At 41.6% G+C, this 12,451-nt stretch overlaps 1 protein-coding gene across 1 annotated transcript in view; it reads right to left on the bottom strand.

Annotated features, from left to right (window-relative positions):
• The window catches only part of ARHGAP6 (Rho GTPase activating protein 6), a 269,412-nt gene that overhangs the window by 111,777 nt on the left and 145,184 nt on the right, over positions 1 to 12,451 (bottom strand).

The raw sequence follows: 12,451 nt of genomic DNA, 5'->3' as shown, positions 1-12,451 counted from the left end.
AAATACATCAGGTTTGGCACTTATCGCAGAATCTGAAATGGTATCGCAATGTGCACTAACTTAGCTCTTCGCACAGGTAATTATCGCAAATTGCGATAAATACTATATTAGCATAAAACACGCCCCTTTTGCTATCGCATGCGGTACTTACCGCATTTTGATAAATTCAGGCCTAAGTCAGCAGGATAAGTCTTAAAAGACAGGTGGATAGTAATGCTTTTAGATTTGTCCAGCTACCCGATGTAGCCAGATAGGTAGTTTTCAGACTTGCCTGGTTAAGTAGTGGCTTTGCTCCTACTTAGCTGGATAAATTGGAATTTGCTTGGATAAGTAGTGTGTAACTGCTATATTCATGTATTTTTACATCTAACTTTAAAAATAGTTGTTGAGATTTTATCTGCATAATTTATATGCCTTTACCCCCCGTAATTCAGGTTTCATGTGTGTAAATTGGGAGATTTTCTAACATGTGCACAGCAATGAAATTAGCAGTTTTACCAATTAGTCTACCAGTTCGCCCAGTCCATCTGCAGGTCATCAAGACCCCATTTCACCAAGACCTTCCCCCCCATCACTCACTTATTCCAGATATAGAGTAGGTATAATAGACACGAGTAAGCAGCCAAATCTACATGTGTAAATCTTGTAAATCTCTTATAAAATAGCAGCTTACATGCGCAAATGTTAGCTCAGCCCTGGGACGTCCCTGGGCTGCCCCTTAAATTTATTTATTTTTTTAACATCCGCAAATTTCTTCACAGATCCTTACTTATACGTGTCGTTTGGGGTTTATAAAATAGCTTATATATGCGTATATGCTATTTACACGCATGTATGCAGATTTTTATGTGCACAAATTTTGCGAATTCACTTTTATTTGAAACAGCGTGCACTATAAAACCGAAAAGAAAAACAACATTTTGAGGGGTTTTTTGGTCATTTTATTTAAAAACGACATGAAAAGATATAAACAATGAAATTGACATCATCTATGTCATTTCAAATGAAAGCTCATCCCTATGGTCTGTATGATTTTAAAAGGATTTTCGCATGCATTAGAGCGAACTACTGCCTATTGCCTCAGAACAGGAATAATTTTTACAAAGTATTGCTTTGACTCTCTAAACTGTACTGGAATAACTAAGTTAAGCAGCATTTCAGCTTATGTTTTGCATGTATCTACAGAGCTGCTTTATAGTGATGTACCCTGAGTTAAATGACGGCACACATTAGAAATATATTGTGCCGGCAAACCCCCTAGTCAGGGATCTAGCAAGGAGCCTTTTTTGTTAATTTATTGAAGAGAAAAGTCATCCAGGACCATGAAATAAACTCTATAAATAGAGGACATTAACTTTCAAATGGTGTACACTATTATATAATAGTGCAGCCCATATACCTGTAAACAAAGTCAACTTTTTATCCTCTAAAGGATGTCCAGTTTTAAGCTTGTACAACAGTTGTAGCATTGTAATTCATTGTAATTCTTTTACTTATATAAAATACTTCTCTATGTAAATAGGGCTGTCCACATTAGCAAAGTATTGCTAATGTGGACAGCCCTATTTGGGCTGTCCACATGACTTTTATGGCATAAAAGTATTGCTACTTTTATGCCATTTCTGAGTTTTTCACATTTTCTTTCTTATTGTTAGCTTTCTGCTAAAGTATTGTCCCTAAAATTTTTTTCAAATATTTACAATTTTCTTACAGATTTGCATTGATCTTCCAAATAATTAGTTCTGTCATTTTGTTATACACGTGTCTGGCTATGGCTTGAATAGGACATAAAATGTGATTGATCTATCAGTGCTGAGCTCCATTAAAGCAAATCTATTTAGCCTCTGGAACTTTATTTCAAAGGTCTATGTATTGGATTCAGTGCTGATCAATTTTTAAAACAATAATTTCAAACTAGTGCTTCAGAAGGTCTTGGTAAATACATTAAAGAAAGGATTCTACAGGTTTTATTATATCAAGGCGTTCCAAGAGGTTCATTTTGCAACGGGACTTGACTTAGCCCTCTGCACATTAATGAAATCCATACTGAAAAAAACGATTAATCTGCAATTAAGCACCCAGAAATTGAAGGGGGGGGGGGAGGGGGAAGAAGAGGCAGTGAAACACAAAGACAGAAAATTATGGCTCTTAATATATCTCCCTAAATAATGATCCAACTAGTACCCCTGATTCCTGTTAATTACACATTAAATCTGAAGCTTCTACTTCTAAAGCACACCTGAATAAGAAATTATCCACACACAAAGTCATTTTTAAATAAAATGTCAAGTTAGTATTATTAGCCAACAATATATGACAACTCAACATTAATACTCAAAGACTGCATTGTTAACAGAGCACACAATGGTGGGTTAGAAAGAAATCTGTTAATGGGCTTGCTTTTAGCAGAAAAACCTTATTTCATCTATTTAGTACAATATAAAGATAGTGCTATCATCAGTGACCTGAAAACCATGCAACTCATACAACATATACTATAGGCAAGAAAAGTAAATTACAATTTGTTCTTATTAAAAAGTGAAAAAAACAACAGATTAAAAAAATATTCTCTTAGCTTTCCATACCAATCTGACATGGAAGACTGCAACAAATTCTTCACAGCAGACATTAATTGGTACAATGGGACAACAAGAACCAGTCAGTCTCTGACATTGAGTGACAAGTGTGTTTTGATTTTTGTATATTGGACAATAGCCTTGAATCACACTCAGTAGATTCTTTGGTTCATGAGAAACAGTAAGGATGTGCAGAACAAAATTTTTGATTCGGTTTGTTTATTCATTTCGAAGGTCACTGCCACTCATTTGGTTCATTTCAAATGAAAAAAAAAATTCATTTATCGTTCACTTTGTTTCCAGTTAAAGTCAATGAGGGAAGCAATGCAGCCTATTTTTGAGATTCAGAACTGAAAATTGAGGGTAGATATCTTCAGAAGGGGGAAGACTGTGGTAAAGTGGCACCAAAAGGGTACCAGCATGGCAAGAGGTCTCCAAGACACTGTGAAAGGAGCAAAGCAGCAGGAAAAGTGTCAAGAATACTCCAATCACAGTAGCATGAATCCCAAAAGGCAACATGAGAAGGGCAAGTGGCACCAAGAGTGGCATCAACATCCTAAGGCACCATGAAGGGGGAACAAAGCAGCAAGGTTGACAGAAAAAGCACCAGGCACTGATAGAGAGGACAAAGCAGCACAAAGAGTGATAACAAGATCCCAAGACACCATGAGAGGTGAAAAGCAGTCATCTACAGTGTGAAGAACACCCCAAAGTGGAAAGGCTGGGTTATGGCAGCAAGGCTGAGTGGCAAGAAGACCCCAAGATGGTACATCTGAGTGGCAGCAAGGCACAGTAAAAACAAGGTACCAAAGATGTAGCATAAGGAGTATAGCAACAAGGATGTTGGCAGCAAGAACCCCAAGGTGTAGCATTAGAAGCAGGGCAGCAAGGTAAAGAGGCAGCAAGAATTTCCAGGTTCAGCATATGGGATACAGCAGCAAGGCAGAAGGGTAGCTAGAACCCCAAGATGTAGAGTCTGTGGTACAGCAGCAAGGCTTTGAGGTAGCAAGACCCTAGAGTTGATACATCAAAGGTATGGTACCAAATCAGAGTGGCAGCTAGACCCCAAATTATAGCATCAGGGGGCGTGGATGGCAGCATGGCAAGTGTCAGCAAAACCCCAAGGTTTAGCATCAGGAAATGGCAGCAAGAGTGGTCAGGTGTAGCATAAAGGGTATAGCTACAAGGCAGAGTGGCAACAAAACCCTCAAGGTGTAGAGTGAGTATGGGAGTAAAACTGACAGACAGCAAGACCCCCAAGGTGTAGAGTATAGGGTACGGCAATAAGGCTTAATGGCAGCAAGGCCTCCAAGGTGGTACATTAGGTGTATGGTGTAAGATAAAGCGGCAGCAAAGCCTTCAAGATGTCATGTCAGAAACAGGTCTTCCATATTTTTTACTTGCCTACTGCTTCCACCTTGGCTCTGTCCTGGCTACTACCTCACTCGGGAAATTCTTGGTTGCTATAGTTAATCTCACTGCAGCACTTTTCAATGGGCCATAGACTTGAATGGGAAACAAATGGAACAAAAGATTTTGTTTAAAATTATGGGCACCCTCCATTCATTTTGGGGGACCACAAATGAAATGAAATGGTCTCATGCACTGCATTTTACCCATTTGTTTCAAATGAATGCACATCCCTAGACAACAGGCAATAATTTTCTAGTATGGGACTATTAAGAAACCTAACTGCTGTACTCTACGAAAGTTGCAATCTGCATGTGTTTTTGCAAGGGAGCATTAGGAAAAGAAAACCGTTCTGATTTGACAAAAGTAAATGAATAAATGACAATCATAATATTTGAAGCTGTATTACAAGAAGGAAGATGCTACATCTGACTGCAGCACCAAGTGGAACATATGAGGTGGGATGCCAAATTCAATGTTTTTCAAACATTGAATAATATATACTATTTGGGACATGTTTGCAAAACAGAGCTCTGAACATAGCTGTGCAAGACAAAAAGTGCCAAACATGGTTCGTACAATCCTTTCCTTGTCCCCATTTTGCTGAGTGGTAGCCTGGCATGCATTAGTGCACTGGGTGGTTCTCCAAGTTACTAATATCCAACATGCAGTCTGTGACCCTCCTATCCCTGAGCCCCACTTCATAATCTAAATTCATAACATTGGAAAGAGTTGAGGGCAGTCTGCTGAGGTGGAGATTCTTGGGGAAAAAGCAGACATGCCGAACAGTGGAAAGCATGGGAGCTTGAAGACAGGATGTGAATATTTTCTTGGGCCATTGTGGGCAGTTGTGGATTACCTCTACAGTGCCAACCTGTGAACACATAACCAGGTAATGCAAACACAGCCCACAGCTCTCATTTGATGTGACCCAATCATGGTAGCATGAGCTTCCCAACCTGGCTGAGCCAGAGAGAAGCTGTAGGCAGGGGAAGCAGCACTTCATAGAAGACCCTCAAGATGATCAAAAAGTAATAACACGGGAAGGAGGGGAATTTTTGCAACTTTCTATATGTCTCTCCTCTCCACAACTGTGGGCAGGCTAATCTTAGGATGCCCAGTAAGATCAGAGGTAATAGTGCCCCTTAAGTTTTAAAAACGACTTTAGCACTGAAACACACACAGAACCATTGAAGTGGCGCCAGATATTGAAATCATCAGGAATGGATTCCCATTGCACAGATCACTGGGAATAAGATGACAAGAGCCAGCAAGAAAGGCAGTGGGGGAGTGAGAAGAAGGGTCATGGGCTGGTGTGCAAGGAAAGAGAGAGAAAACGTACAGGTGAAGTACAAAGAGGAGAGGAGAAGCTTCAGGTAACGGGAGATAGGAGACAGAGGCCACGAATGTGTAAAGGAGAGGTAAGAGCAAAACAAAGGGATGACGGCAGAGAAAGAAAGGCTGTGATTTGGGGGAGTGGGCAACAAAAGGAAGAGGCCACAGATGAGAGGAAAGCTGAGAGAGGCTTTAGGATGAAGGAGACTGGAGAGAGGGGTGGTGAAGGGGGAAGATCAGTCGAAACAGCACAGATAGAAGTCCAAAATAGGAGGAGATGGATACTTTATAAGCAAAGATTAAGAACAGCCTAAACGAGTGACTGAATCAGTTTATTTAGTAAGGACTTGATTCTGGATTGACTCTGTTAAACGCCACGAGGATAAGTGTAGGCTCTGCATCATGCTTTCATTCTGCAGCCACTCTAAATGGTAAAAAAACAAACAAGACAAATCTGAGTGCCTTTGTGGATAGAAAGCATTAAAAATTACTAGTTACATAGAGAGGATTATCCATTTCAGATTAATATACCCTACATCTGAAGAAACGGAGAGAAGGGGGATAAAACAGAGACATTCAAAACAGGTCTTTTTCGGTGGAAAGGCAGCTCTAATATAAAATATCATGGCAGGTAAAATCAGGCATAAACTCAGAAAATGCTTCTTCATGGAAAGAAGGTGGCTGCATGGAATGGCCTTTTGGCAGAGAGGGCGGAGATGAAAGCAGTAATGGAATTCAAGAAAACATGGGATAGGCAGAGAGCAATCTTGGCTGAGAAGTAATGAAGAAAAAGCCGTATATAAACTGGGGCCTCCGGCATTGCATCAGGAAATAAATTGTGCAGTCTTGATAGGCTTACAGTTCTCATCTGCGATCAGATATTGCATTTCTATGTTAAAGGGAAAATCAATTTCAAAGCAATTTTTGAACATAAAAAGTGTTTTGCTGCATACATTGGCTGTCTGGAAAATCACCCTCACTCAATGTGACTAGAAGTTTGTATATTGTTCCACACCTTGCACACTTTTAGCCACACTGACAAGTGGCGTTATCTGTTGGTGTGTTTTCATCAAGGGAGGAAAAGTACCAATACAGATTGCATTTTCAAATCTTTGTGCATATTTTTCTGGACAAAATTTTGCACACTGAAAAATCAGGTGGAAGTGACAAAGCATACTTTTTACCAACAGCGCATCTGTATCCTAACGCTGACGGCTGGGAAATTGTCCCCAATGCTGCTGACCACTCAAAGGTTCTATTGAACCTCTGACACTTTGACCCTGCCTTAATGCCACAGACCTACTCATATTCTCTGTGACCTGGACAAATCAGATTCTTTCACCAATCTCCTACACAGCATACTCTCAATCACCTCTGTCTCTGCAACCTGCAGGTCACAATTACATGGTGATAACTGTTAATTTCTACAGAGATGGACAGTTATTGTACACCAAAGGCCAATGGCCGATCACTTGTTAATGTCACTGCAAATGCTTTTTGTCAACCACATGCAAAGCAAATGATGAGGCCTAGGGATGTCCTAATTTATAAACTGTCACTCAAAGTTTATAAGTTTATAAGTTTCAAAGTTTATAAGACTCAAAACCTGGCTGTTCACGCAGGCCTTTCCTAACTCCAACTCCATCTAACTCCCTTCATTCAACACGCTCCGCTAGTATTAGCGTTAATAGCCACCTCTTACAATGTTATTTATACATATATATAACTATCTGATCTTCATTTCCCTTCTCATTCCAAGTTATTGTTTTCCTTGTTATATGTAACTGCTTTTCTGCACTATTGTTTAAATGGTAAAGTTTTTTATAATTACACCCCTGTTTCTTGTGAACCAGCATGATGGGACCACAGTCTTGAATGTTGGTATATAAAAAAGTTAAATAAATAAATAAATAAATAAAGTGATCCCCAGTAATTCTAACAGTATGCAATTCATAGCATCTAAAACAAGAATTCCCAAACCTGTCCTGGGGACCCCACAGCCAGTCGGGTTTTCAGGATATCCACAATGAATATGCACGAGATACATCTGCACCCATGATATGCAAATGTATCTCATGATATTCATTGTGGATATCCTGAAAACCCGACTGGCTATGGGGTCCCCAGGACAGGTTTGGGAAGCCCTGATCTAAAACAAGACACAGAGCACGGTATGATGTTTTTGTCCTTTCATAGTGTAGATGATACAGATGAATTCCGCACAGAACTAAGACGGTAACTTTTAAACAGGCACGCAGGCTCGTGTCCAGAGTCGCATCCATTTTATAACACGTGCACATATGCGCAGATGTGATAAAATAGCCTGGATGAGCACACATGTGCACACAATTTTAAATGGACATACACATGTGTGCGCAAATGCAGCTTCTACTGTGTAAGTGGAGGAATTTTATAAGGGATGCATGCTGATGCCATTCTCCCAGTTTATTCCCAGTTTGCTCAGTTAAGGGAAAGGACTTCCAACCCCCCCCCCCCCCCCAATTTAATAGCCACCCTTCCCCACCGTCAGTCCCGACCCTTAAAACCCCGCTAACTAGTCTAGCTGTTCTTGTTTTATTACTTACACACCACTCATATCAGTAGTAAAATTACACGGTGTCCACCTATGTGCATATCTTTTGGCCTTCCCCCGACATGCCCCTGCCCAGAATCTTTTCACTTGTACATGCAGTGGTAGATATGCATGTCCATGGGAGGCTTATAAAATCTGCATGGTGCACGTCAGCCCAACTTGTACGCGCATCTCCTGGTTCTGGCGTGTGCAGGGCTTTTAAAATTCACCTTTCAGAGTCTACTTTCTGGAATGCAAGTGCATGCCAGCCCATGTGGAGATGTGGATCCAAAAATATATAACCCAGTCAGAGTGCTCTTGGTCCCCCCTGACATATCCTGAAAATGTTTTTTTTCAGGGGGAGGGAATGTGTGCAAAGGAAGACATGGACATACACATAGGGACACAAAGACATGGCAATCTCATAAGGCTTCTTTCCATCAGAAAGTAGACTAAAAACAAATCTATAATATATATCATATCACGAAACAGTCAAACCCATCAGGTTGGAGTCTGCAAACATGTACACATTCTCCATTGCTGATGCAACACCGTTTTATTCATGCATAGTAAGTTAACAAATAGCTTCTGTAGCGTCAGATTACCCTTAGGGTCCTTTACTCCCTTCCCGAGGCCCACAAATCTCACAATCAAGGTTCCTCTTGCTTGCCAGACATCAAGTTGTTGAGAACTTCCTAATTCCCAACAACTCCTTTAGTAGTCCTGAGGACCAATCTGATTCCTCAGGGGAGAGGTTCCCACCTCAACCAGCAGGTTCCATACAAAAGTACTTTAACCCTGCCCGCTACAATCCACAGTGCTGCCATTGTACTGCAAAGTATCCTAACTTAAAAAAGACCCTCCAATACACTATTTCCAAACATACTGCAATTTAATCTACATTTATTATGCACATAACATGTTATCAAAAATATAAATTATACAATAACTATATAAATATAAACATAACATTGCACATGCCAACCCACCACACTTTTTTTTTTACATTAACAAAACTTTTTATTACAACTACTTTATCCTCTCGTAATATTTAGAAAATATGTCAGCTTTGGTCAACTTAGCAAACCTGCTGGAACAATTCTACAATTTAATTATGACACGTATGAAACATTTATACTCAAAAATGCGCCTACAGTCCCTCAGTGCTATCGCTGTTATTATAGCCCAAAGGACAAGCCACGAATCCCCTAGATCAGGGGTCCCCAACCATCGGTCCGCGGACCGGGACCAGGCCATGGGAGTTTTTTGCCGGTCCGCGGTGCCGCCAAGCACCGGCAGGTGTGTCGCGCGCTCCCGGTCTCTCCCGCTGCCGTTGCCGCCGGGCTGTCAGCACGTTCAAGCCCAGTGGGAACGGCAGCGGTGCTAGAAGGAGCTGTGGCACCCGCGGCTGACCTTTTCTTCTTCCTGCACCCCCCCTCCCGTGACCCGGAACAGGAAGTGATACAAGGTGCGCGGGAAGAAAGAGCCGTGCCGCGTGATAAAGTAGCAGCGGCGGCTGCAGCATCGGTCCCCGAGCTATTGAAGCAGCCGGTAATCGAGAAAGGAGTCAGCAGCATGAGCCTCCCACGGCCGATGGGATTCTTCTTTCTTGGCCTGCGGGGGCTGGAGGAGGCTGCTGCAGCTCCCATTTGTGCTCGGGGGGGAGAGGAAGTGAGTGAGAGAGAAGCAGCCAGCCTGTGTGTGATTGACTGGTCAGAGAGCTGATGTGTGTGTGTATGTGAGAAACAATGAAAGTGACTGCTCAGGGAGATGACTGATGTGTATGTGAGAGTGTGAGACATTAGTCAGGGAGGTGACTGATGTGTGTGTGAAAGAAAAAGCATGGAAGTGAGAAGTCTGGGTATGTGGGAAAGCATGGGCGTAAGAAGCCTGGTGTTGTGGGGGTGAAAGAGAGCCTGGGTGAGTGTGCATGCATGAGAGAGAGAGACTGCTTGGTAAGGTGACGGTGTGTGTGAGAGAAAAAGACTGGTGTGTGTGAATGTGAGAGAATGTGATTCAGGGAATGAGAAGCCTGTGCACGTGGAGAGTGAGCATGGAAATGAGAGACTGGTATGTGTGTGTAACAGAGAGAAAGTGATTATGGGAATGAGAAGCCTGTGCATGTGGAGAGAACAAGCATGGGAGTGAGAGACTGGTGAGTGAATGTGTGTCTGTGTGAGAGACAGAGAGACAGAGAAAGTGATTATGAGAGTGAGAAGCCCCTATAATGTAAGTAGAACAGGGGAGAGGGAAGCCTGTGTGTGTGTATGGCATGAGAGAAACTGTTCAGGAAGGTGACTGGTGTGTGTGTGCCAAAGACTGTTTGGGAGATGATTGGTGTGTGAGACACAGAAACTGGTCATGGGGGCATGACTGGTATGGTGTGTGTGTGAGAGACATGGGCACTAAGGAAGAGGACCATGAGTATAGAGCTTAGCTTCTACTGCTGCTTCTGGTGTGTGCCACGGCCTGCAGGGAAGGGGAGTAGGAGAGCTGCTGGAGGGGGTAAGTAAAGGTGGCTTTTTAAGTTTATTTTTCTTGACTGCCATTTTAATTGTATGATGTCTGCTTTTTTGAAATATTTTATTGGTGTTTGGAGAATGTTTAATAGTTTTTATGAGTTTTTAATTGTTGGATGTTATTCTGTTCATAGCTGTTTTGAAACATTTATTCTGCTTATTAGTATAGTTTTACAATTATTTCTGTGTGGGGATCTATAGCTGCTTGCTAGTTCTGTTTTCCTAATAAGAGGTGTATTGGGTTTTTAGGACCTGATTTAATATTTGTAGTGTTGCCTTTTCATAGATAGGGTTTCACCTGTTTGAGTGTATTCCATAATACAGGTGTAACTGTGTGTGGATTAGTTTGTGCATTACTACAGATCCTGGGAGTATGTTAGGTCGGTTCTGTGTCTGTTATGGAGATGAGATATTTTACTAGCATGTAAGCGTTTGTATCGGTCTTATTTGTTGTGTTTTCTCAAGAGGACATGCATTGGTGGTAAACTGCTGTCTTTTCATAAGTAGGGCTATTGAGCCTGGAAGTAGAAGGAGTTTGAGTTGCTGTTACTGAGATGTCACCAGAACATCTTTTTTGTAGGGTGAGTTGTATGGGGAATGTCATCATTCTGCTTTACATCCATTATTGTGGGTCAGGGGGTTCCCATGGATACAAACTATACTTTTACATCTAGCCCCGTGACTATCTTGCGTCAGTGTGCCATGCATGTGAGAACCTATGGGGAGTTGAGTCACATTCACATTATAAATGTCATAATTAAATAAGTGTGCACTAAAATCCAACCCCCTCCATAACCCCGCCCCCATATGACCAAAGCCCCACCCCTGCCCTGCCCTGCCGGGCCATGGAAAAATGGTCTTGCTTGAAGCCGGTCCCTGGTGCAAAAAAGGTTGGGGACCACTGCCCTAGATCATCCAGGCCCCAGAATCAAGGTAGGTCACGACCCCTTTTTCCTTTTCCATGCCTCTCCCACACCCCATGGATGATTTCCTGGTGCCTCAATGGTCTCCCATCTCAATCCCAATAGCAATGTTCACAATTACCTCTGAGAGGACAGAGTTCATTTATATGTTGAACAAATCATCCCAACACCCTTGTACACAGGGCCTTTCTTCTAAAGTATTAGAGAACAATCAATCTCACAGCTTCATTTCTTAGTATAAAAAATACCTTATAAAAAATGTAATATTCCCATCTTCAAGCCACCTGTCAGATACAGCAAGTGTTACCTTTGAGTGCAAGCCTACTAGAAACTACAGCCATTTAACAAACTTTCCAAACATTCTGAAAACATTATGCTCATAAAATTAGCATTATATGCATGTATCATCTACTCACGTATTCTGTATTTTCCCTTTCATGTGCACATATGTGCGCTTAGAAGAGTGGTGGTCTAAGGGCATTCCAGGGAGCGAGTGGCACAACATTTCCCGACTTACTTGTGAAGTTTTATGCCTGCTGATGTAAGTGATACTAAATGTGTTTGTAATACTAATTATGTAGGAGATGTGGGTGAACTGAGGTCAGGTCAGACTGAAGAACCAGGAAGGTGCTGATGATCTGCAGAAGGATCGGGCAAAGTGGTGAATTAATTGGCAAACTGGTTAATTTCATTTACACACACATTTTAAACTTGGTCCTACTTTCTTTTCGCGTCAAAAATATACATGAGTATATATTTAAATAGGAAGGAAAAGCATGCACATACAACGCATTGATATACGTGGCTTCAATGCATTGCATGTAAGCCTACATGTGTGCATATGTTGCGGGGTAGAGATTTGCATATTTTATAAAACGCACGCATATCGTAGATGCATGGCATAAAATACTTGCGTAGATTTGCTTGCTGCCATGTATGCGAGTATATGCTACTGCACACATTTACTTGAAAGTTATCCTCTGAGACCAATATTCACCACTACTTAGCCCAGTAAGCAGCGACTTATCTGACCTCTCTGTGGTTTGGTTTTCATGCAATGCTCTCCCCGCAATATTTGTCCTTACTTTCCATTAGCGTGTTAGTATCTCAGCACTT

The sequence above is a fragment of the Rhinatrema bivittatum genome, chromosome 5 (assembly GCF_901001135.1).
Source record: "Rhinatrema bivittatum chromosome 5, aRhiBiv1.1, whole genome shotgun sequence".
In the NCBI taxonomy this organism is placed as follows: domain Eukaryota; kingdom Metazoa; phylum Chordata; class Amphibia; order Gymnophiona; family Rhinatrematidae; genus Rhinatrema; species Rhinatrema bivittatum.
This window is presented reverse-complemented; position numbering and strand designations above follow the sequence as displayed.